We start from the raw sequence: 26,858 nt of genomic DNA on the forward strand, positions 1-26,858 counted from the left end.
ATGCAACTCAGAACTGGCTTAAGTGGTAAGTATTACCAAACTAAGATGAGCAGAGTCAAATAACTCCATCTCCTTCATATGCTCAGCCTTATCAAAGATCAGACACTAACATGGAAAAACAAGTCTACTTGTTTAGCTTCAAAGAATGCAATGGCAAATGATCTACTCCACTTACAGAAGGGAGAAGCGTATGTTGAAAGTTGGAGAATTAAAAATATATATGGGAGCCAGGGAGATAAATGGAACACAAAGTCTCAGGGCCATGATCTGATGAAAAGCCTAGATGATGGAAGAGAGATAAGGTTAGAAAGATGGTTTTTCTATGTATGGTGTTAATGAAAAGATGAGTAAAATGTGGAATTCTGCTGTCTCTGAAAAGCCACCTCTAATGTCCAGCTTAAAAAGATGCTGAAAAACAGAGAGAAATGCATAGGATTTAAGGGCCTGAAAACAGATTGCATGAAAGAGTTTAAATTATATGATCACTTTAGGAAAAAGAAGGCTAATCAATGATTTGTCCACATCATGGGAAATGATTTCCATTACTAGCAGGTTCCTTAATTAAGCAGACAAAGGATGAAGATGTTTCAACATATGGAACAAAGAAATAAACTCAGATTGGATTTATTATTTTATAAATCACCAGAAATAATTACTCACCAAAACAACTACCCTCAGGACACCTCTGAGTTCCAGTTATCTGCACTCTTTAAATAAGTCTGAACATTCTTCTGAAAGGAAAGGAGAAGTTGCTGGGTGAAATTTTCTACAGCCTGTGTCATCAGGAGGTCAAACAACATGATCCCAAGAGTCATTCATTCCTTATGAACCAAAGACTACTAGACAATATTTGCCATATTGACACTACAACACTCAGACTTACTTGCTTACACGAGGTTTTGTATTTGCCCATAGTTGTCGAAAACAGAGGATACGATGATTAACATTTAAAAATAGGCAAGTTATCAAGACAAGATCTCTTAGGTACAGATAAATTCACATTTATTCCAACATTCAGCTATGATTTTATCGTCATAAACCAAGCACATGGTACTGGGTACCATAAAATCTAAAACTACAGGCATTTTCAAAGTGAGTGTATATAAAATTTAAGCCATAACTGTAAGAGTTTCAGTAAATCTGCAATAGTCCCCATTAGAAACATTAAGATTACAGTCTTTCAGATAACAGTGTCCACAATAACTGTTTGCAAAACACTATATACATTAAAAAGTGGATAATTAATATGCTTCTGCACTTTATTATTTTTTCTTTTACAGGCAGTGGCTGTTATAAAATCATACATGTCTGCCCAGAGCTTCCTCAATGTCGCATAGGCTGAAAGAACAGAGCTAGACATTCGTGGTCAAATGCTGCAGCTCCTGGCATGAAAACACACTCCTGAATTTCACATTTTGTCTGAAACAAGCCTGCTGGGTAAATCCCAAATATAAATTTTTTTATGGGACAAATCTCACCACTAATTGCCTTCTCTCTGCAGCAGCAACTGCCTGAATACAGTCAAGGTGTTGGCAAGAGGAGCAGGAGATCCACAGAACCCACTGGCACAAACACGTAACATTCACATCAGTTTCTAAACTGACACAGATTTTCCCACTTTGGCTTCACCATGAAGCCTGGAACTTACAAGTCTGCAGGATACTGTTGCTCTTTAATGGGGCAGGGGAGGAAAGCCTGACTTGTAGTACCAGTCAAAGAGATTGAATATAGAAGTAGCAATATCAGGTCCCAGTGAGAAGAAGCAGAAGGATATCTGCTACTGGGATGCTCAGTGCCAAACAGCAGCACAGGCATCACAGCCCCACTCCAAAACATGGATTGACAAAGCAATTCAAGTTCAGTAAGGTAGAGTCCAAACCTGGCAGAGTCAGATCCTCCACCAAAGCCCTCAGAGGATCCTGGAGCAGCCCAGGTGGAGCTGGCAGTTGGCTGAATGTGGACTGAAACCAGCCTGTGGTGGGGTCCAGCTCATCTAGCACTGCTGCCACCACCCCCACACCTGATCCCAAGCCAGGTACACAGGATCCATCTGTGGGACTGGAGAAGGCTGGGTATCTCTAGTCTGCATTTCATCTCATCTTGCTGCAGACTCCTAAAATAAGTAGGAGTAATGGTTCTCTCAAAGTGCCTTTTTGTCTGCTGTGAAGAAAACCTAAACATGAAGCTCCAACCTAAATGCTTGCAGTGTCAGATTAACACCTCTCTGTCTGTCAGTGCCAGGTAATTACATCTGTAATGACCAGTGAGATCTTCCATAATGTCACCACCTAAGGAATAAAGCTGAGACAGAGCACAGAGACCAACTTTGCCACCACTTGAGTTGGAATCAAAATTCACTACTTGCTACCCAATATCTGAGGGGAAAAAAAATAAAAAATCAAAATACAGAAATTGTTCTAAAAGGAAGCAGGTTACTGGAACCTGTCTTGCTGCTCAGGACACTGAACTGATGATCAATATGTGTCCTGGTTGGAGATAAAACCAGCTGAAGTAGCTGCTGTGCAACCCAAATTCATGGACTGTGGGCCAAGGGCAGAAAAATCTTGAGTGAGAGTGTGGCAAACTCTATCAAGTCCACTGCTACCCAGCTCACCAGTGATGTGCAGTTTTGGTGTGCAACAACCTCCCACCTCTATCTGTCCTTTTATCTATTGTGCAGAAACCATAGAATTCATACAATATTTATAGCATGGAAGGAGTGTTTCAGTGATGGCAGAAGTGATGTCTTTTCTCTAATGTTTGTTGACTTATGGTTAGAATGTGCAATTCAACAGCTGAGGAACGTATCATTTCTATTCATGCTGCACTGCTCAGAAGAGCACACATTACAGCCCATGTCAGCTAAACAAAGGTAGCCAGATCCTTGGACTCATGCCACTGCAGCTATGTAGTAAAATTACGGTGCCTTGAACATTTTATGGTCTCCGATGATAACAGTGTTTGCACTGCGCTGATGGTTCAAATTAATCTGATTCTCAAAAGTTACAGCGTTTAATTAGGATTGGTAATAAAAATTATAGCATTGAAAAAGTATTATGACAGCATCGGTCCTGAAACAGGGGTGGGGGAGTCAGTCAGGGTTTAAAAAAACCCAATAAATTAAGAGTGACTAACAACATAAGAAAATAACCTTCTGGAACAATAAACAATAGATAGCAGCTGCCTCTTATCTTTTGGGGTGGAAAGTCATTTGATATTTTCGTACCTCAAAACATTTCTTTGATGTGGGCTAAAACCATCTCTACAATACAGTCCCTTTCTGCGAATTTTCTAAGCAACTAAATCCTAGCACCATTTTTACTTTTATTGCCTTTCAGACTGGCAAGAGTAATATAATGATTCATCATTAAAGTACTCTTTAAGCAGCTTTGTTCCTATTTGTTGCTATATATATTAAATAGAAATCGGTCTTTGAATTCACCTCTAAAGTCAGACTCAATTTTTTATCTAACAAGAGTGGTATCTCCAGTCATCATCTGAATGCAGCAAAGAGAGAAAACCTTTTGCATAATATAAATATCTGCATTCACTAAGAGGAGGCTGATGCCACCACCTACTGTGAATGCATTTTACAAGTGGTACAAAGCCAGAGAGATTTCAAATGCAGTAGCACAGTCTCTTGTAGATACTCCAGGCACTGTCAGAAAGGCACAGTTTCATCTCCCATTCACCAGTTTCCGGACCAGAGGCTTGGATCACCTGTAGCTGGTTTACAAGCAGTATCCAAACCATAAAAATGCGATGGCTGCTGAAAGAGTGCAGGCACCTAAGGACTGGCCTACATTTACCTCCCCACAGAAACCAGGGAAATCACTCCCTAGCAAATAGTTCTTGAAGATCCAATCTACTTCCTTTGCCTGTTGTCTGTTATCCATTCCCTGCTCCATCTGAGCAGCACATGACTGGTCAGCCATTCCAGCATGGTTTGCCAGGCATTTGTCTCCAAAAAGGCAAAGCCCCACAGAGATCCCATCCCCACTGCTACCACTGCACCCATAAGAACACAGAGCTCAGCCCCATGTTTTGCAGCAGGGCACACCAGGAGTCCCTGCCCTCACTCTACAGGGTGGACAGGATGGGACTGTCAGGCAGAGGAAGGTTATCAGTACAGTGTGTGTGACATGGAATGCTGACCAGTTATTATTGTAACAAATTACAGTTTTTTAAATGACCATTATTAACTCTAGCAAATAGCTCTCAACTTCCACATAATTCGAGTTTAATGCAAAACTTTATTACTGACCAGAGAAGCTGCTCAGAAATAATCAGTAGTATGTACTGGTTTGATTTCCTGAGTGGATACAAGTATGGCTGTCAGGAACGTATTCCCATCCACTCCTTCAGAACACATCACATGGGAATACGCCCCAACATTTTGCTGTTTTAGTAAAAGGACCTTTTAAAAAAATACGCTTGCTGGAATAGAGGTACAAAGACCACCAAAATAGTTGCCACCCAGCAATCATCAAATTAATTCTGAATTTTGAAACCTTGTTCATGAGAAACATTTCACTTTAATCAACCAGTTCTAATCACCATTCTGCCTTTGTGCAAATAGCACTAAATGGGACGACTAATATATATTTTTTCTAGTGTTTCCTGCACAGACAATGGTATTACTTAGTGCTCACCAGCTTTTATAAATGCTCTTCTAGAAAAAAGTCATGCAGATCACCTTACACCAATACTACACTGAGATGCCACTGAATGTCCATACATTTGTGTTTTCACCTCTCTGAGTGAAGCCAGGAGATTTTTCTCCTCTTTGTGGCAGAAATTAGTGTTGCTATGGAGCATTGCTGCCCAAATCTACCTAGTATGCCAGTAAAAAGGGATCCTCTTCCTCAGGACAGAGAGGAGCAGCTACTTCCCAGGTGTCATCACAGCCTCCATCCCCAGCAGGGCTTTTAGCTTCTTTATTCATACACAGCAGTGAATCAACCAGACCCACTCTTGCTCTTCCAGCTCCTACACAGAGATCTTGCAGAGCAGAAGAGGTCTTCTCTACAGGATCCCAGAGGAGGCTGCACAAGTGCCCTGTTCTTGCAAAGAAGGAAGCATGCTCTTGTTTGTAATTTGGGCCCAAAATAGAGAGAAAAAAGGGGATTTTACTCTACCTTTCCCTATGAGATATGTCAGTGCTGAGTCAAACATAGCACAGCAGCCCTGGGGAAGCTGAAGAAGCAATTGCAAATGCTCTGACCAAACTGCTCAGGTAGCAACACATTCCAGTTGTTACCTGAGCAAAGAAAACAAAAGTGACTAAAAAGATTTGCAGGGCCGATGACAGTACTGCTCTTTTTCCTCAAGAGTGCAGTTATGAAAGACACATTTGTTCTGCCAGGATGCCACAGAAACACTTCTGAAACTGTTACACAGCAATGGCACTGTTGGCTGTGCTGTTTTAATAGATCTGCAATGCCAGAAACACACACAAACCTCTCTCCATGTGATGCAGGTACATAATCCAGGCAGCACCTGCCTATTCTGAGCAGCAAGATTTCCTTGGCACAGTCTGCACTCAGGAGAACACACAAACATACATATGTGGGTCAATCAGGACAACAAAATCAAATAGGTAGTCAATGTCCAACACCTGCTTTTCCAGGGAAACCGAAAACTTTCCTTTCAGCTTAATCTTTACAGAATAAAGCTCCCACCAGAGGTCTCAAGACAAACCAAAAAAAGCATGCCCTGACAGTGAGAATGAAACAGTATTAGCTGCTGCCGATTTTATTAGGGATTTCTCAAGAAGGCAACTTCCTAAACAAGCCAAAGGAAATTTGATGGCATTGATAGTTTTTCTCTCCCAGGTATTGCTGTAAAAAAATCCTCAAGCAAAGATTCCAGGTGGCAAAGTACTTAGCAGAGTACTAAACTCCTCTCCAAAAAGGTGGAACAGCAAAACACAAAAACCAGACACAGGTTGCTTTTAAAACAATTTTCCTCCTCTACTTCCAAACACCAAGATCAACCTTTAGGACCTCAACATTCCCTCTTTCTCAGAGAAGAGCACCTTTTTTCTTCCTCTTAGTGTAATTTCACTCCTCAAAAAAGCCACCTCCCTGTCAGCAACATTTTCTGTGTAGGTGCCCTTTGTCCTCCCCACGTCCACAGGAGCAGAATGAAAGGACCTGTAGAGTGCAGTGTGTCCCAGTTTCTGAACCAAAGCATAACCCACCACACTGCAGCCAACCCCTTCGAAAGGTCATATGCCAGGAAGAAGTAAAAGCTCCCAGGTGCATTACAGAGAGACCAAGTCAAGTTTGTTTTCCAATTAAGTGCAACAACTTTATTGCCAGTCATGAAAGGTATCACTCAGGTACCTTTTCCTTTCTCCTCCCTGCTGCACATGCAGAAACCACACACACATTTTTCTGCCTGGCGTTATAGACTTCGAATTAAACCCTGTTTTAATTTTTTAAAATTTGATAGCCCAGAATGAGGAGAGGACTATATCCCCCCAGCAAAGATCACGGCACGTTGCACAGGCAGCAGCACCTACCTCCGTGAGCCGACAGAGCCAGCAAGTCCACATAATTCCTCTTGGATGGAGACATTTACCCCAGCTCAGACAGCCGGGGCTCTCCTGCCATGCCTGGAGCTTCGGACACACCAAGAAAGCATCTTCTGCGAGCAGCGCGGCTCCTCTCACACCCCGAACTGCAGCAGCGGCAGCCTGAGAGAGCAGTAGCAGTTGAATTGCTGCACATGTATCTCTGCAGATTATTTCCTGCTCGAACACTTGGCGTAAAGGCAGATGCTCTTAACCCTCTGGAGGCCTATGCCTTTGTCCCCCCTCGGCAGGAGGAAGCTAGCAACTCCAAATATTCTGCGGTGAGGGCAGAGAGGAACGACTGGAGACACACAGGGCATCTTCCGAGAAGTAGTCCCAACCTCGTGTGAGTTGCAGTCACTTCGCGCTCAGGGAGCCAGGCATTCCCACGGCAGCCCACAGCATCCACGGCCAGGCAGCGCACGGTTCCCGCTGCATCACCCGCTGCAGATCCCCGGGCTCCGGCAGAGCACTGCCCTCGGCTCACACGGGAGCCCCTGCGAGGGCCCGCAGGACGGGGTGTCCAGCGTGCTGAACCTGCGGCTGGAGGCCAGGGCCACGCAGGTGAGGGACACGAGAGGGGCACAAGTGACGTGGCAAGCCCAGCGGTGCCACCGAAACTCAGGCAGACAGAGCTCCTGCTCCTGGCACAAAGCTCTCCGGTCCCAGGCGCTGCCCCATCACCTGCAGACACCCACACGGCGGGCGGGCAGGCGCTGTCCGGATGGCACTCAGCTGGCGAGCGTCAGCACTGCTCCCTCTCACAGCCTGCGAATGTGACTGGAAAGCATGGCTGAAAACATGCTACAATTAACAGGAGGGAGGGAGATACTATTGCTCTCCTGCTAGTCTTAAAGGCACATTGCTCACATGTACCTGTTGGGGATGCAGACACCCATAGCTTCAGTCCCAGCATCTCACCCATCTGCAGGCAGCCCAGAAGCCCAGGCGGGAGCCCTGTCCGGGTCCAGGGGAGGAGAGCACCCCAGGAGTCAGGAAGAGAAGGGGCAGGTAGTGGAGGAATCCCTACATCAGGGGCTGGGGGCGAGGCCTGCCACACCTTCACCACTGTCCCAGGAGCCAAATCAAGTCCCTGTCACTCAGCCTGAACGCTAACCCCCATCACTGGCCCCTCCACTGGCATCCCAACCAGACAGGGGACAGACTGCCCACTGCTGCCCGTATCCCAAAGGGTACCAACCTTGTTTTCCAGTAGGCAAAGAGGGCCTTGTACACCCTGGGGCCATGGTGCCCCTCTTCTGGTCTTGGCATGAGGGTCAGGTTAGTGGCACTGCTCCCACTCAGTCTCAGCCAGGAGCTGAGACACTGAAATCCAACGTGCCACCCAGGCTAAAGCTGTGATGAGTTCAGCAGGTCTTAGACTGGGTGTAATATCTGGCACCACAGCCACTCTCCTCCTGCCACAGGGCTGGGGCCAGCAGGCTGTGCACCAGCTCATTGCCACATGTTCTCTCTTTACTTCTCCTGATACCCTCTTCTGAGTGCCTTGCAATACTCTGGCTTGTCCTTCAGCATGTCACATCATGGCATCAAAATGCTCACATCAAGCTTTTCCCTCCCTTGCCCCCCTAAGAACTGGTGTGTGAAGTACTCTCTAGAAGTCTGCAAAACAGGTCATTTACCCTATTAAAAATATTTACTTTTTTCTCTGTAGTGGTTGTTGCCATAGATAACAGGCTTTTCTGGGGAGGAAAAACTGCTGTGAAGCCCTGAATCTTGTTAAACTGCTTTACATCACAGCACCCCGTTAACACCTTTGATTCCCCAAGCCCGCTGGAGGCACCAAAATTAACCTGATCAATACCTGCCTCCGTCACCGTGAGAGAAGCTATTAGCAGTGAGGATATTCTAGCCCTGAGCACACAATGCCAAAACAAATTACTACGGTGAAAAGTAAGTTAACCATAGTGTAACATCAGGCTTTCCTGAAAAAATAGACTGAAAGGAAAGGTACAGACTGCATACCATAAACACAAAACCAGCAAAGAGTTACCACTGATGTAAACATGTAAATGCCTCTTTTCCTGTAATGCTAACACAGAGAACTATTAAAACATGATCCCCTGGTCAAACCAGTGCAATGTGTGTTTCACTGCTTCCAGGTCATGCAGTTTTGTGCAAAAATACCACAGTGAATTAGTTCAAAATGGTCTTTATTAAGCATTGCATGTCTTAAAGAAAGTCCTTTTAACACCAGACCTACAAAACATGCATAAGTAGTAATCAGAATGCTAGGCAGAGACACTTAAGGCTTTATACTCCTGAAGTTTTTCCCCTGAGTATCAAAGATCAAATTTGTTCTACAGAAGATAGCTGAGGATTTCTCAAGTATAATGCTTCCTGAACTCATTGATTAGTATGCAAACACAGCATAGTGACTAGCAGCACATCTCTACAAGCATCTGTCCTGAAACATAGCAGTACCCTGCAACACACTGAATAGAAATATTCTCTGTACACGCTCTTTTTTTTAACTGCAAGATCTGATAGATCAATCAACTTTAAATTCAATGGAAATGACTGCCTATTAAATTCATAAGATCAAATGCTGATTTGAATTATTCCATCATGTACAACAGTATGAAAACCAGGCCAGCAGGGTCATATCTTACTGTCAGCAACCAGGCCTGTCACTGAGAATAATGTACATGTGTGTAAGGATAGAATATTTTTTATTTATGTCAATAAGTCTTGGTTCTAAAAAAGATTGGAGTGTAATGATTCCAGCTTTCTATAGTATGACACTTCATGACATGTCCCTCCTGAGCCTTGTGTCCACTTTTGTAACATGCAGGAAGAGCCACACTCAATTCAGTGAACAGCTTCTGTACAGACCATGAACTGAAAATTTTGTCCAAGATTTGCCAAATAGTGAGAGCTTCTCCTTGAAGGAGATTTCATACATATGCCCAAAATCCGCAAAGAGTCATGCCCAATTATGTACTTTCTACAAGCTCCTGGCTACAAATAAACGAAGGAGTCTCTGGGATATGACCAAGCCTTCCACACCAGGGTTCCCTGCACTTACTCTTCTCCAAGCTGCCTAAACAGAGCAGCTCCTAACATTTTATAACACCAATCACTCCAGCTTTTCTCGTCACCCCCTGTGAGTAACCAGCTCCTGAGCACTCACCATAATTCCATGGATGTCTGCAGTTCAGAACCACTGTGTTGACAGGGAGGGAGTTCCAGCCAGAAGAGAGGGGTAAAGGTGCACCAGTGGAGGTTGGGAAGGAACAGCACTGAGCTTTAACATCCCTCTTTCTCAGAAGCCACCTCCCAGCAAAACCAGCCAAAGGAGCAACTAAAGCATACACAGTTTTGAACCCTTGCACACAAATTAGCCTGGTGAGCTGACATTCCCAAGGTTTATTTGCATTGGGGAAACTTCAGAACTTCAAAAAAAGGCATTAGCATCCAAGCAAGCCACACTGCCAGGCTACAGCACCTCAGTGGGAAACATCACAGGACCAGTCTGCAGCGTTTACCCCAAGGAGATGCAAGGGGATTAAAATAGGAGTTTACTGTAGGGAAAAGCTAGGGACATCAGAGACCTAAATACCCTTTCAAACACCCTATTTGCCTTTTTGACTTGGCCTGTTTAGAAGCCAGAGATAGTCAGACATACCTGACTATGAATCTTTAAAATGTCAGCATTGCATTGTGGGCTTTTGTGGGTTTTTTTGTTTTCGTTTGGTTTTTTTAAAATCAATATTTATGTTGTGTTTGAAAATATTCCATTGTATTTAGGCCTAGAATCCTACAGCCCTCCTTGTATCTGTGGCTTAGAAATGGAAGAATTTGCACTTCCAGAAGGGCTTGTAGAATTCAATGAATAAGTTGGCACAGAGTCAAAAGAGCATGTTTGGACAGCCTGGGGATTATAAGGTCCCCCAAGCTGCCTTTAACAAGCTGGTTTTACCTTTATCCAGGCTTTCTTCTTTGAGCTATTTTTGAGAAGTCAGCCTTGATTTCTCTGAAATTTTCAAATGTATTTGAGAAATTTAACATTAAAATAAGACCACAGGAATAATTCATCAGACAATAATTTTATATATACTGAATGCCCTTTGCAGTCAGAGACTTCTGGGCCAAACCCTAGAGACACCATCAACTGGGCCAAACCCTAGAGACGCCATCAACTATGGTGTCTAAAAGTACAAATAAATCTATTCAGAATGGAGCTCTCAAAGAAGAAAAGTCATCATTCAGTAAAGGGGAGTCAAGCTCTGACTGGTGGTGCTTCTTTCTGATTCAGTGACAAAAGAAAGGTAACAACTATGAATAAAAAAAGCCCCAAAGGTACCAAATGGAAAACAGGCTGTAGCAGAATGACCACCTGAGAACTGAAAGACAAACTATCCTAAGACTCAGATGCAGCAAGAAGGATTAAACATCAATACAAAGTTCAAACTACAAGAAGTAGCTCCTCTATTTCTTGGTGCAGGCAAACTGAAGCCAGAAGTATTTTAGGAAGGCAAGCACAGGTAACAGTTTTACTGCAGGGACAACTAGGTTAAATTGAGCTGCGATATAAAGGAGTGAGACTGAATTATTTAAGCTTCCTTTCTGGCCATATGTGCTGTGAACAGCTGATAAGTCGTAGGAAGAACATGCTACTTTTAGATCTCTTGACTTTCCTGCTCCAGGGCCCTTGTCTCTCTGCTGAGCAAACAGGGAATAAATGCTTATTGCGACTGGGAAGGTGGGAAACATGGGTTCTACCTCTGGTGCTGGCATGATGAATTACTTTGGGCTAACCACTTAAGTTCATAAACCATTCTTTAAAACAACTCTAATGATTCCACATGCATTTGGGAGGTGCTTTCAGAAATGGCAATGCAACATAGTCCCCATTGGCATTTGCCTGCAACAGCAAAGACTCCAAAACCAGAGAGGTCTGTCCAAGCAACGATGATGACCAAGCTCTGTATTCACCTGGGATACACAAATACTGTATTGTGAGCAGAGCTGTCAAAGAACACTGCAGTTAATGGCAAATGAGGAGCTCATGTGCCATCAGCAGTGATGAAAACTGCACAGGTTCAGGACCCAGAAAGCACCTGGTGGTACCAAAGTCATTGGAGGCCTTCTGGTACCCTCCCCATCTCATGTTCCTTCAGGGATTTTAATAATGAAGTTATTCCTTTCATCAATAATTTCATGAAACTTTATAGCCAAGTTCAATTTTCTATTTATACCAGTTTTATGTTCTCATGACCAGTGACAGGACCCAAGGAAATGGCATCAAGCTGAGTCAAGAGAGGTTTAGGCTGAATATAAGGAAAAGGTTTTTCACCCAAAGGGTGGTTGAACACTGGAACAGGTTCCCCAGGGAAATGGTCACAGCACCAAGCCTGTCAGAGTTCAAGAAGCATTTGACAACACTCTCAGGCACATGGTGAGATTCTTGGGGTGCTCTGAGCAGGGTCAGAAGTTGGACTGAATGATCCTTGTGGGTCCCTTCCAACTCATATTCTACGATTCTACTTCTATAAGATTTTGCAAGAATTCTAAAAGAATTTACCCATCCACTTGCCAGAATTTGAATAATATAGTTTCTGCTCAAAGGTCCACTCTGAGCAACATGGAACAAACCTGTCAAGCTTTACACCTCCACCTTCCTCTTCCACTTCTGGAGACGATCTCTCTGATATGCCCCCACAGGAGAATCCCCACCTTTCCTTTGCCTTGCTGTTCCCTGCCCTGGTGCTTCAAGATGCAGCAACTCTTCCCTGGGAATCCACTGTCCTAAATACTAGTTACAAGACCTTTCCATATACATAGTTTCACATATTGGCATTGAGGACTTTGAGAAATGATGCAATATTAGCACCAGAAAGCTGTTAAGTGACCATAGAAGCAGTGGGCCTTTTCTTCACACAAAACTACATTGGGAACCTGCATTCAGGAGGTGTCCCTCTGCTTCTCAGTTGCAGCATGAGTTTATCCATGCTTTGGGTAGCACTCATTAGAGTCAGAGGACAAAAGAGTCAGTTATTTAAACCTGGATTCATCAGCAAGGTCCAAAAACAACAGTGGAGAAAGTGAGAGAGGAGTGAGATATCACAACTGACAAACCAGAGCAGAGAAGGGGAACCTGCCCCTCTTGGGGCTGAGGAGACAGTTTCTCATAGAGCAGCTGTCAAAACCTTGCTCTGAAATGGCTCAGCAAGCTCTGCCTCAGCCTTGTCCTAGCTCAGACAGCTGGGGACAGCTCTGTGCACTCTCCACTTTCCCCAACTCATGTGCCCCCAAGGGCCCTCCTGGAGCACAGGGAGAAGACACCATCCCCTTCTGCACCATGATACATTGGGAGTCCCTCTGTCCTCCCCTCCTGTCCCCTTTCACACTCCCTTAGCCAGTGGCTTAACAGAGTAAGGTGGGGAAACACTGCAGAGGAGCCCAGGGGTCAGGGTGCTGATACAGCACGTGCTGTCCCGACCTCTGCTGTTCCAGCACACACACACTGCACAGAGCTGCTGGGATGCCACAGTTGCTGTTCCAGCCATTGGCTGAGGTGTCAGTCCAGCATTTTCCATCTGGCCAGAGCAGCAGACTCTGTCTCCCTGTCCCTTTGCAGGACACTCACTGGTGAGTTGTGATTGTTCAGCCCGAGCACGTTAACCCAAGAGCTCTGGAAAGGTTTATCTCAACTGGGGCTAGGAAGAAAATTACAAAGAAGCTTTGGCAGAAGGGTGAAAGCTATCATTAATTTTAGTAGTGAATGATCTGAAATACATATATACACACTGTCCTTTTATAGAGGGGCTGGTTTTCTCTATTGCTGCTTTAAAAATGTCATACTAGCTCCACCTAGCACATGGAATGGTTGTACTAGCACTGAGGAATCATTCAGAATTAAGTATGGCCACTTTTGTTCAGTTTGATCAACTGGTTATTTTTTTGCAATTCAGACTAATGCTTCCATTTAATTCCTTCACCATCTCCCACAGGAAAAATATGGCCTTCAGCTAATCTCTCAAGGGTACATTTACTAAGCGTGCAAAAGATTTTACAAATAACCGAGGGGGAAGGCAACACTTTGTTATGCATCATACATATTTTAAAAGTCCATTAGAGTCCTCCAGAATTATCATGCTACCAGAACCCAGATGGATGTTTAATACAAGTACAATTTTAAAGGTCGATGCAGAAATCTGATTTTTTTTTTTTAATTGCCTGGATAATAAAAGTGCTCAGGCCAGCCCTTGCAAACACTGCCCAACAACTCATACCTTGCAAGCTCTGTTGATCTCAGCTGGATCAGTATTATCACACTGAAAGTTTCTGCTCAGTAGCTAAGCAATACAACCACCAGAACGGGATTCCTGGAATATTAATTCCAAAGGAATGTCAATCAGACATAACACTACTAGCACTGCCTGCCTAATTTTTTTGTGATTGGCTCTACACTAAATTTAACAAAAGAAATTGGCAAACAACAAACAATATTTTTGACACCAGACAAAAAGTTTTTGGAGAAGGGACAAGCATTGAGGTAACCTATGCACTTACCTACAGAAATCCAGGAGGGATTACTGTGGCATCTATTGGGACAACTTCCCTCCTAGCAGAGCTAATGAGGGGTAGCAGTGCTGGTAATTGCCTTTAAAGGAAGGAATCCCTGTGCCATGGATTTTCTGTGCACTCTCCTTAACTGTTCAGATGGAACGGATTCTTGCTGAACATCCAAATGTGAGTAAGAAGAAGATAAATCATTCAGGGGATGTTTTCCAATGTCTGTATCATAAGTTTCAGAGAAAACTTCACTGCCATTCAAACATTGGTCCTACAGGCCAGACCATGATGTCTGGGGCATATTCACTTTAGGCTTCTCTCCAAGTAAGTCAGAAATGGCTGGGGAGATTTAACTCACACTGCAACCCTGGCCAGTTTTAAGTTCAAGCGCTTCTGCTTAGTGCCACAATTTTTTGAGAAACCAGCAGACAAGGGGAGAATGATAGGCAAAAGTTACTTGGATTTGTGGAAAAGGGGACCTAAAGCAGGTCACTCTGTAGCCTTTTGCAATTACAACAATAGGAAGGCACAGCGCAGCAACACAGAAGCACAGAATCAACCAAGTGTGAAAAGACCTCTGAGATCATCGAGTCTAACCTATGACCCAACATTACCTTGTCAACCAGACCAAGTGCCACATCCAGTCTCTTCTTAAATACCTCCAGGGACAGTGAATCCACCACCTGCCTGGGCAGCCCATTCCAGTGTCTGATTGCTCTCCTTAAAAGAATTTCTTCCTAGGAAAGACTTTGCAGAAATGTAACAAAAACCATCACGCATCCTCAGTATAGTCTATTACCCACAGGAAGCAGGTTCCTCTGTATATACATTAGCAATCAGATTTTTAATGCTTTCATTTAAAAACAAACAAACAAACAAACAAACCAAATAGGAAAACCATTTTGAAGATTAGGTCCTTTGCAGAGATAGGACAAAGAGCTGATATAGACCTTTATCACAGCACTGAATAATAGAAAAAAGAGAAACACAGATGAGAGCATACTCAACCCACAGGGATTCAAAAGGGCGAGTCCCAGGCCTGAACACTGCACTACCTTTCCTACATGGGAATCCTGCTCCTGTTTTACAAATGCACCATCTCTGCTGCACACATTTGGAGCAAACCGAGCCCATATGCTTGGGTGGCTTTGGGCCCACACCAAGACACGTGCCAGTTCCACTAGGGCAAGAGCTGGTAAGTGAATCTGCATGCAGATGGGGAGTATGCATAATGAAATGAGTGCCAGCTCTTTGGCAGCGTGCTGCTCGGCTGAGAGGGTGATGCCATGTTGATAGCAGATGCTGCTAACACCTGTTGATGGGTACAGCACTCTCTTTTTAAAAGCAGTCAACCGTGGGAGGCAGGAAAGCATGGGGTCTGTAGGCACTCGGGGGACAGAAACAGATAATTGCTTTCCAGGTGCCAGTAGGCAATAAACAAAGGAAAACGTGTGCTGCAAGGTTATAGAGTCAGGCAGGACATGAAGGAATTTGCATCAAACCACAGCACCAGTCCTCAAGGAAAAGAAACACCAGTCTGAAGCTGTAGGACCCGGAGCAATGGACTTCATTGTTTCATGTACAACAGCAGCAAAGCAGAAAAGATAAACCCCATTAAGTTTTAAAGGGAGGCAGGTTTAGCACAGAGACCAGACTGGTACGATTCATTCAAAGAGTTTTAGTGCTTCCTTTTCCACATCACATTCTTAAATATACCCTCCATTCACTCTGCCTTAGAAACTCATTCTTTACTGCATTACATTAAAAGACTGTTATCTCAGGCTGGTTCAGTCAAGGGAAATTCTGGATAAAGTATTAAGGTAGGAAGGGAACTGTGGCTTCCAGAGAATAAAGCTTTCCTCTCCAGAAGCAGTACCAAAAAGAAGCTACAGACCTGGACTGTAGCAACAAAGAATTCCTGCACCAAGCAAGAGATTTAGCTGCTCAGTCAAACTGGTATGTTAGGGCAGTCAAGACTCAGTTTGCATTGGGTAAAATAAAGTTTGAAACTAATTTGTGTTAGGCTACCCTCATAATGTACCCCATTTCCTTTCTTCTTGCTACATTCATGTTAATATACTTTTCCTCCGCTGCCAATTTCTTATTAAATAATCAACTCAGAGCTGCTGTGATGAAAGCTCATTACAGATTCTCAATTATTACTAAAATGCCCAGATTTCAGATAAGCACCTTTTCTTTTCCTCCAAGATTCAAACAATGCCTCAGCTAATTATTGTCTTCTGACTGAGTTTCAAAACTCAGCTTGTTTGATGCCACAGAAGCATAAATCTCAAGGAAAAAAATTTTCTGGAAATGCTGTCATCTGTTTCTGTTCAAGAAGCTTTTGGACAATACTCTCAGGTGCAGGGTGTGACTCTTGAGGATGGTCCTGTGTAGGGCTAAGGGTTGGACTCGATGATCCTTGTGGGTCCCTTCCAACTCAGCATATTCTGTCATTCCATGATTTTATTTTAAATTGGTTTTGTGCTTTCAGTGAAATCATCCTGTGGAAAGAAAAAAAACCAAAAATTAAATTCCAGCCTTTGGGGAGAGACCAAACAGAAAAACTTTTAATATGCAAAGTTCAAAAAGCAACAATAGAAAAGAGGGTTTTGGAAGGAGCACCTCTGGCTGGCCTTAACAATAGCTTTTGTCAGTCCCCCCGGGCTCCAGCAGCACCATCGGCCAGCTGGCTGCATAATTTAACATCTTATATCTTATGCATCTTGATTGTATCAGAACACTTTATAGAGGCTAATGGAAACTGTAGAATAGACTTTTGAGAGCTTATCTAGTGCTTTCTTCGAGCTGCTGAGGTTTACACTGCATCCAGCCAGTTACCTAATCCAATCTACTGACATCTACTGTCAAATGAAGCACAAAGTAAAAGGCATTTAATAAAAGCATGGATGGAACGGAAATCAGCTGGCCATGAACAGCACATGACTGTTCAGTCATTCACACAGTGATGTACTTAACACCCTCTGACTTCATATTTTAGAACTCTTTTTTTCCTACGCTTGCTCCTTCTTCTAAAAGCTTGCTACCGTAAAGAAGACACACATTTTAATTGCAAATAATAATGCCTGCAAATAACTGTGCAATACGTCTTGTTGCACAAGTTTACTACAGAAAAAGTTCTTGTATTTTGCCATAACTAACAAAGAACAGAAAAGTGCCCTTTGCTTGCCTTTGATCAATTAAAGCCATGCAGAAGTGAAGACACTGAAAGTAAAGCCATACAAGCACACATACTGCATATAAGCAGTGTTGGAATTACCTATTTCCATGGCTGCTTTTTTGAAACAAGCACCAGTCTGTCAAGGCAGAGATCATTCCCAGAAAGTTGTTTTTCCCAGGGTGAGAACACACCCTCACACTCTAGCTGTTCTGACCTTGCAGCTTTCCCACACGCAGGGAAGTTGACTGCATGATGTGTGGAACATCTCAAGTCAGAGATTTTTTTCTTCCACCCAGAATTAATCCCTGCAAGAAAAATAGATCAACGTGAATCAGCCAAATCTAGAAAAAACAAAGAAAACAGGTCTGTTGCTAAGCATAATAACCTCAAGAAAATTGCACTCATTGTAATAGCACAATTATCACCACAACTGTGCAGAAGATAATTATTTCCGCTAAGATGTGGCAACCTTTTGCAAAGATCAGACAGACACTTCCACTTGCAATCACCTACTGTAGTATCCGAATTTTTATCAAGATATTAGACAGGTAAAAATAACATGATTTAACTTCTTGCTTTCTTTCTATATGACTTATGTCCTTTACTGAATTTTGGCCTCCATATAAGTCATAAATCAATGAAAGGAGAGAGTAATAAAAAGAGAGGAACACAGAGAACATGAAGAACTAATATTCAAGTCCTCCCACAGAAGGCAGACAAACCTCTAAGGAAATGTGGGCAAGATTTGTGTTAAGAGGAGGAGAGTGGGAACACGAAAAATATCAGCCAACCAAAATAATGAAAAACCCCAAAAACATATGTACATGTGGATGGCCCTGGGAAACCAGCAGGGACCTCTCTGCAGGAGTATTGTCTGGGGAACAAGATGTCTCGGGGCTTTTAAGTCAGACAATCCAGCCACGAGTTACCAAAGCCTGTCAACATCCACAGCTAGCACAATGGTTATAAAGGGAAACAGGAACTAGGACACACTGATAAAAGCAGTAAAATCGCCTTGAAAACACAAGAGCTAAGAGATTAGCAAGCTAAACAATACTTTTTCCTCCACACTGTCATGGTTGATTGTTTAAAGCCTGTCAAAAGCTCCTCTGGGAAACCCTTCATAGATATACTGAGAGTAGTGGGAGAGTAGGGAATCAGTCACTATTTAATAACTCTATTACTCAGACAGTACCATGTGAATTTAATTGAAAATTACAATGACATTCGTGGAAAAAAGTGCTTTTCTTTTGCAATAACAATCAAGTAGTTTGAAGTATTTTGAAAAGGTTTTATCTCTTTAATATTTAAGAGAGGCACACACTTGTGCCAAGGCTGCAGCAGAATCTTGAGGACACCTCAGCTTCCAGAGGGTTTCAGAAATACTTGTGCCACCAATGCTGAAAGTTTTCTTTTTCCCATCTCCCTTTCTTTCCAAATCATGAGCAAACATGAGACTGCACTGAAATCATTAGCACCGCCCACCGGGCAGATCTACTTGTCACCACACATTCCCTCTCTCCAAGACAGACAGCTGGAGGCTGGATCTGGACTCCAGGGAAGAGGCTGGCAGAGCACTAACAGCCTCAACTGCACAGGCTGCCTGAACTTTCTTTCTCAAGGAAGAAAGAGGATTTCTGAAGGAAGCCCATGAGCACATTCAGTAATAGCCCCTACATCACAGTACTTGAAACTTCTTTTGGAAGGCTGCACAAATATCAGAAGCTCATAATTTTAAAAGAAAGATGGGCGGAAAAAAAAACCCACATGGAAATAGTAGAAAGGATTTGAGAGGTAGAGGCTGCTTCACAGCAAGAGACCCAAAGAAAAACTTGCAGAAAAACAAATACCAAGCAGTGACTTGTAGAAGTGCATGTAAAACTGTCTTAGAAAATATGCATGTGTCTAACTACCAACATAGTCAGCTTCCTTAACTCAGTAGAGAAAGAAAAGGGAAAAAAAAATAGTAAAAATTAGTGAGCCTGGTATTAAAATCTACCAATCAATATACTCACAGTATTCTCAAATACTATGTTTTCTTAAAGAATGGGAGCACATCTTTCATTGCTCTTCTGTATCTGTCTTCCTCCAGCCAAAACCCTGAAGAAAATAATTTCATACCTTCTCTTCTCAAGCACTAAGCTCTGAATTACAATATAAATTCAGGTCTCTGAAGGAGCTGGTAATTCACCTGCCTTTGCTTGTGCCCATCACTCTCTAAGGAGAAAAGCAGAGCAGTAGCACTCTCTCAACTTCATTTGATTGGCAAATGCCTCAGGTTTTCTACTGATCTTTAAATGCACTATGAATCTAATAAAACCTTCAACACCAGTACTGGAATATTTCATACACTGCAGTTTTATTTAATTTTTTGTTTATCTGACTACTGTCAAACTAGAAGATACTCCATGAAAGCTAATACAGCCCTAAATAAGGTGTGAACTCTTCTCAAAGTATTCTGTGTGTATATTTGCATGCACACATGTGAATCCATAAATCCTACTGTTTAGTTCTCAATGAAGATGTTTGGTTTGTTTTAAATATTCTGACTGGAGACATTCTGCTTCAGAAATATCTCTATAAATATACCCAGGAGGAAATTTGACATATACAGTATAATTACTTTGCTATCTAGACATAATCCTGCATAGAAACCATCTGTTACATTAAAAAAAAAAAAAAAAAAACCTACTCACAACCACATGCACATAAAAACCAAATAGGATTCTTGCACACTGCTTACTATTTTTGAAATTCGTATTTTATACCGTGCACATATAGACCACAAAATCATCACAAAGTGGTGATACACTACTGCTTAAAAAACTCAGTCATGCCAAGATGTACAGAGAAAGCAGGTGTAGAAAGTAATCCTTTCATTCTGCTCTGCTCAGGAAAGAACCAGAACCAATGGAAAAGAGTTCAGAGGCAACAGTCAGAAAAATAAAAAAAAAAATAACTTGTAAGGAAGACTGAAAATCATGGGCTGTTGCCTTGGGGGAAAAGACAGCTGGGAAGAAGAGGTGCTAAAAGGGCCTTGTTTGATACACAGAGTTCACAGTTCTGTCTGGAAGGCACTGCTTAGAGGACCAAGGACTGCTCCCTTCCCCAGTAATCCTCTGTCTTTCCCGAGGTGTTTGTTTAACTTGACCTTCACCAGTAAAGGCTATAAATTTCCCTGAGCAATAAATTCTGATGCTTTACTACTGCTCCCTTAGCTCTGTCCAGCATCCAAACTCTATCTGCCTTGTCACAGGTGAAGACCTCTCTATAAGCAACACAGAGGCAAGTATTACCCTCTGCAGAGCAGCAGGACCACTGCACCCCTCAGTTCCAGTTCTTGATGCTGAACAAGTCCAGTATGTTCTTCTGTCCCCAATGGTCATAATTCCCAGTGAGTTCATGCTACTTCCAGACCCTTTTCAGTTTGCTCCCAACTCTCCTGAAGCACAGCACACACAGTTGGAGTGTATCTGTTATCCCCTAGGCTACTTTTCCATTTATCCACCCAGCACAGTGCCTGCCTTTTCCAGAGCTGTCAGGCACCCGGGCTCCCATGCAGCTGCCACTCACTCTGCTCATCCCACCTCACTTCTGTCACTGCTGCTCACCAGCTGACACTGGCACAGCCGAGGGTTGCTGCCGGGTGCAGTGTGTGGCATCCTGCTAAACTGCATCCCCTGGTCTCAGACCAGGTTTGCAACTTGTCACAATGAGTTTGGTTTCTGGTTCTGTTCTCCAGCACACATACAAGCCCTTCCAAATGGCTAATTTCTATATTTGCAAGAACACAAGATCAGGTCAGCAATTAAGCTCTCTCAGATTAATTGTAGCAAAGCCCCATTAGGGACCCTGTGGAAACTCCCCTCCAGAGGTCCTTAGAAAAAGGCTGGTAAGATTTCTGCTTGAAAGAATGTAGTTACATGTGACCCTGCTCAGTGCTGATTTGCTGAGAGCCTTTGGGACACACTTCATGGGGACACAGAAGCAAGGACTCCTGCTCTGTTCACACATTCATCTGTTGCTGTGTGTCAGAGTGACAACGTGTTGCATCCAGCTGTGACAGCTGGCTCAGCAGCAAACACTCCAAGCACCAACAGAGCTTAAGAGAGCTTGTGGATTGGAGTAGGAGTCCTTTTCACATCCTAAAGGACTCCCCACTTTCTTCCCTGTTCCCAAGGGAGTGGGAGAGTGAGCAGGTTGGATGCTGCTCACAGGGAGCACTCGACCATCTCTGCAGATGCAGAGCCCTTGTGTTTCCACATCATTCGAGCACTTGCTTTCTACACCTGTTCCTATTCCTTCAGAACTCAAACAGAATTTAGCTTCTTTTCTGAGAAACCCCTCATTCCTACAGATTGATGGGTTTTGCTTGATCCTTAATCTCTCCAGACTTATACCGTGTCTTCCAAAGGAAGGCTCACACTTCACACTTAATGCAAGGCTCCACATATTAATAACTTACAAAAGCCATACAAAAACCTTTGACCTGCTGGAAGCAATAACCTATTGATTTAACATTTCGTTCACTACTACCAACTAATAAAAGGATAAAACCAAGGCACTATATCACAAACTGTCACCAGCAGCTCAGAACAAATTGGATCCTTTTTGGATCAACAGAAGCATGAAGGCTCACACAGACTCCCATTTCATGCCTGCACTGAACCTCAAATCACCTCCCTTTATCAGCTTTCAGCCCCATCCCACTCCCCTCACCTGCACTCAGAACAAGACAAATGACAGATGGGATAATTAAAAGGCTTTGAGTCATACATCATTAAGTGTCTGAGTATTAGGGTTTGTCAACTAGTACACTTACAAACAGAAGGGCTGAAAGACAATCTAAATAACAGCACATGATCTCCAAAATCAGCTCTGAAGTTTCAAAATAGCCTTCTTGTCATCCCCAAACACCAAACAATCATGCCTGAAGCTGGATATATGTTCCCCTTTTGATCAACATATCCCTGCTCCTGCCCTGCCCTAATTGATGTATTACCTTGAGTTGTCACATCTAATTATACATGATGCAACATAGGATGACATGAATAATGTACCCCACTTTGATGTGAACAAATTCATCTGTTTAGATGGAGAACAGGAAAGCAAAAATGTACTGAGCAGCAGTTTACTTGAATCATTGCATCATTGTTATTATTGCTGTTCTTATTATTATGTATAATAATAACATGTTTATGTTTACTTCCCCTCTCACTGAAGTGTAACAAAAAAGCCAAAGTTAAAGAGAGATTTATTTCCCCACAAAAAGCATTTAGGAAGGCTTCTATAGACCTTATTTCCAAATTCTACAAAAATTAAATGGGTCACTTCAGCATTGCTTGGCATTGAACTATCAGTTACCAGATGCTCTTCATATTTCTTTTGAGAAATGAAGGCCATGGGGAAGAAGGGACCTTCTTTGTTGGCTTGGCTGTTGACTAAACAGACTTCTCCCCCCCGCCATCGTTCTACAAACTGAATGTACACAGATACCGGAATATAGGCATTAAATCAAAGAGCCAAAAAAGTTAATTAAATCTCTCATTAATTGAAATCTGAGCTAGGCAGCTTCCTGCTTACTCATGGGGAGGAGTAAGAATAGGACTTAGAGAATCACAGCTTCCCAAAGATCATTCCCCGTGGCCAGAGCCAGGAGAAGATGGTAAGAGCAGGGTACATTCATCTTTCTTTTCGAGCACATTCCCTCACTCTAAGAGTAAATGCTAGACAAATTCTCTTGTAGGTCTCTGGGTTGTGCTTCACACTTATTTCCATTTTCTGCATTCCCACCAGGGTTCGTGGGACCACATGCAGATCAACTAAGGAAGGAATCCAGCCCTCTGCTTGTATTTTTACCCGTTGTGCTTTCACCATAGCTGGGTGAGTGAGAAACCATCTGCTTCCTTGGGATGAAAAGGCAGGAGAGGGAGCTACAGTTTCCAGAGGAATATATCTTTCAAGATACAGCATCTGTCCTTTCTGTTCCTTCTGATTTATAGGAATTTCAGTTTGGTCCAAATTCACAGTTACATTAGGAGTAAGAGCAGTCTAATGCGGTGCTGCACCCAGAATGAATCTGGCTCAGTGACTTCAGCTCAGTCATTCTCAGGGGTGATATTTCAGAGCACTCGAGCCATGATGCATAGTAGGTGAATTTACACTGATGCAGTAGGTGACTTTCTAATTCCATTTCTGCTCAGACCATCCTGTTGCCTGGTATTAAAGAACAGGTTTTAGCTGAAGCTATTTAGTTTGAAGGATTAGATAACAAGGATACATAACTTTCCCAATCAGAAATACTTTGTGCTGGAATTTTGCATAGGAACATTTTTAGTGCAGCACAGAATCTTTGGACATCCAATCTGATGTCCACAACTGGATCTGTCCACATCCAATCTGATGTCCTTCACAACTGAAGGCAACATTCTTTCTCTTGACCGAGGAAGAATGATGTGAGGAAGCAGTCAGAACTAAAAACCTAATCTTTCTGATACACATGAATTTCAAGAATTTTTCAGCTTGAAAATTGTTATTACTGTTACAGACAGGATTCCAGACACATGTATAAGACTGATAGATTTTCAATATCACAAATGTAGTCACTGCAAAGGCAGTTCAAATAACAACCTTGATCTCCTCGCTTTCTAGATGGTTGCTATAATTTGAAATCATCTTTTTAAAGCTTCTTGGACATCTTCAACTTCCTTACTGAAAATGATCTGACAAAGTTTAACAAACAAACTAACCAGCTCACTCTATTTTCCCTTCAGTACTTTACATGGTAGTCAACGTCCAGATTTGTTCATAATTTTGAACAAATGTGTTCACATAAATTTTGGCCTTTGCAGAGGAATGTGTATTATCCTCAACGCTGATCTGCCCAAATTTTTAAATCATGCATTCTTGCTGAGATGAAGCCAGGAATGGTGGGAACAGTGAAGCTGTCCAGGGACCACAGAGCTGGGATGATGGAGGTGACTGTCAAGGTTGTTCACTTGGTACTGGGCAGGCAGCACTGACACCTCCCTGACCCTGCTTCTCTTGCAGCCAGGTGGTCTGCAAGATTCTTGGACAGGAAAATGTTAGTTCTGCCCTAGCTAATACAAAAAAGTGTTTCTACTTAATGACTGCTTATTCTGTTCCAAGATACACACACTTAGAGGAGTTTGGCACTTGGCACCTTGATTTATTGTTCTAAGATAGTTTCCTGCCCAGCTTTTCTAAAAATTGATGGCTTCTACCAACACTTTATGTAGTAATCTAAGGATAAAACTGTATCTGTAGTAAAGCTGCAGAAGAGCTCAGTCATGCAGCATGGCTGGTGGCTTCACAGCAATTCTTGCCTTTTCAGGGAAGCAAAACTGAAAGCAGTTTTGTGGTGACTTAAGCTCAGCCAGCAACTAAGTACCACAAAGCTACTCACTCACTCCCCACCTTAGTGGGATGGGAAGGAGAATAAGGTAAAAAAAAAAAATCTCAGTCTTGTGGGTTGAGTTAAGAAGAGTTTAACAATTGGAAGAATGTAAAATAATACAATATTGGAACTAATGATGATGATAAAAATAATAATAATTGTAATAAAATGGAGATAAAGAAATAAAACCCAAGAACAAAACCAAGTAATGCACAACACAGTTGCTCAGCACCCACTGATTGGTGCCCAGCCTGTCCTCCAGCAACATCCCCTTGGCCAGCTTGGGTCAGTCTTGGCCATGCTCCCCCCCCAGTTTTTTGGCATTTTTCTGCACCTGTTTGCTGCCAGAGCATAAGACACTGAAAAGTCCTTGACTTCGGGTAAGGACCACTTAGCAACAATGAAAACATCAGTGTGTTATCAGCATTATTCTCATATTGAATCAAAAACACAGCACTGTCCCAGCTAGTAAGAAGAACTCTATCCCAGCTGAAACCAGGACAGTGGTATACAAAGAGTTTGGCCTCCTAGGTTGGGTCTTACAGGAAGACTCAAGTTTTGCTACAAAACCCTAATTCTGTCTTGATCTGGGTTACACTCAGTGCAAAGCTGCCAACACAGAAACTGTGACCAATGTAATTCTGCACAACAAACTCCCCCATCAAAGCCGGGGATTCTACAATAGGTCAGCAACAGGTTTATAACAAATGGCATGATAACCCCTCTACCATGCTGCACAGAGGGTTTTGGTGCTGAACATGGCTTTGGATCCCTGCAGAGACAGCAGTAACCTGGCCTGGTGATGCTGCAGCACCATGGTAAGTGTCAGGAATACACCTGACATCGGTGGTAGAGCACATGGCAGAGACTTATGCAGTGCAGGATTTCCTTCCCAGAGGAAAGGCATGGCTAAGGACCATTAAGCAATGCCCCCAAGTGCCCTTTCAGGAAATCAAAGGTACAAAACTGCACAGAGCTTCCAAAATACAAGAAAATGGGTAGAGGCTTAACAGCTAAAAGTCTGCCAGAGGCATCCAAAATGAACAACATGTCACCAATAAAGGCACCAAAAATAAACCTCAAGAGACACAGTGCAGTGAAACAAGAACTGGAGATGAACAGAAGGGAGTTCTGTTGTGATAGAGGCAGAATGTTGCAGCTTGGGAGCAGATTTCAGACCCTGGCAGTATCATCTAGACCCAGGATTTAACCCTAGCGTATTAGCAAGTAATAACCTTAATCCAAGTCCTTTTAGCAAGTAATAATGTTGATACCAGCTAATCTGTGCCACTAACAGCTTCCAAAGCTAAGGTAGAAAGCCCACCAGTTCCAGCAACTCTTTCCACATGCTGGGATCAAACTGTGGGCAAAATTCAAGTGTAGACACTTGTCCAGTGTTGGAGGAGACTTCTTATGGCATTCAAGACATCTGCAGGGGGTGTGCAGGAAACAAGACTTCTAGAAGATCTGCAGCCTTTTCAAGTAGCAGCTGGAAGCCAGGACACCTGCCAGGAATGAAAGCACCAGGAGTTCTGTGCTGAACATCTGGGTTATCTTCATCCACAGCTACTATTACTTCTAGAAAAATATTTTTCAAAAAAAATTTGCTATACATACTTTAAAAATTGCTTAACAAGTGTTTTATGCAAATCTGCTTTGAAGCAGTGGGGTCCACAATTAGCCCTCTTGGCTCAGATGTGCAACCAGATCAATGTCCTTGCCACATTTTCTATCATCTCATTACTTAAGTCCCTTTATTGCCAAGGGGATAAGTACTGACTTTGCCTTTGTGAGGAGTGATGAAGGAAATACAGATCTACACCTGCCAAGAGTTTGCTGGGGTACTTTTACTGGCAAGGGATCCAGGCATAAGTCTTACGTGAGTACTGCAGGGAGGCCAGTATATAGCACTCCTTGTAATTGTAGGACACAGCAACCTGGAAACTACAAATCAATGTAAAACTGGGCTCCAACACAATCATATTTGTGATGCAGTGGCAGTTAGACTTTGTAGAATTATTTCATTTAAAAAATCTAGAAGAATCTTCAATAAGCATGCTTGTTCCTGTCATTCATTAATATACCTGCTAGCTAAAAAGGACAAGGGACTTCCAGCATGGCTAATATGTTCTCAGTTATGG

General features: G+C 42.9%; 1 protein-coding gene across 5 annotated transcripts in view; it reads right to left on the reverse strand.

The window, feature by feature from the left end:
* HTR2C (5-hydroxytryptamine receptor 2C) overlaps nucleotides 1-9,752 on the reverse strand; it is a 215,345-nt gene extending 205,593 nt beyond the window's left edge. For 3 of the 5 annotated variants that reach the window (XM_032702314.1, XM_032702317.1, XM_032702316.1), the window contains exons 1-2: nucleotides 6,527-7,348; nucleotides 661-731 (exon numbers count right to left, since the gene is read on the reverse strand). The gene's annotated coding sequence lies outside the window, so the exon portion shown is untranslated. Of the gene's footprint in view, nucleotides 1-660; nucleotides 732-6,526; nucleotides 7,349-9,731 lie in introns of those variants that run through there. The other 2 variants (XM_032702319.1, XM_032702315.1) reach the window with 2 other exon arrangements.
* Between the last annotated feature and the right edge of the window lie 17,106 nt (nucleotides 9,753-26,858).

This window comes from Chiroxiphia lanceolata, chromosome 14, assembly GCF_009829145.1.
Source record: "Chiroxiphia lanceolata isolate bChiLan1 chromosome 14, bChiLan1.pri, whole genome shotgun sequence".
Lineage (NCBI taxonomy): Eukaryota > Metazoa > Chordata > Aves > Passeriformes > Pipridae > Chiroxiphia > Chiroxiphia lanceolata.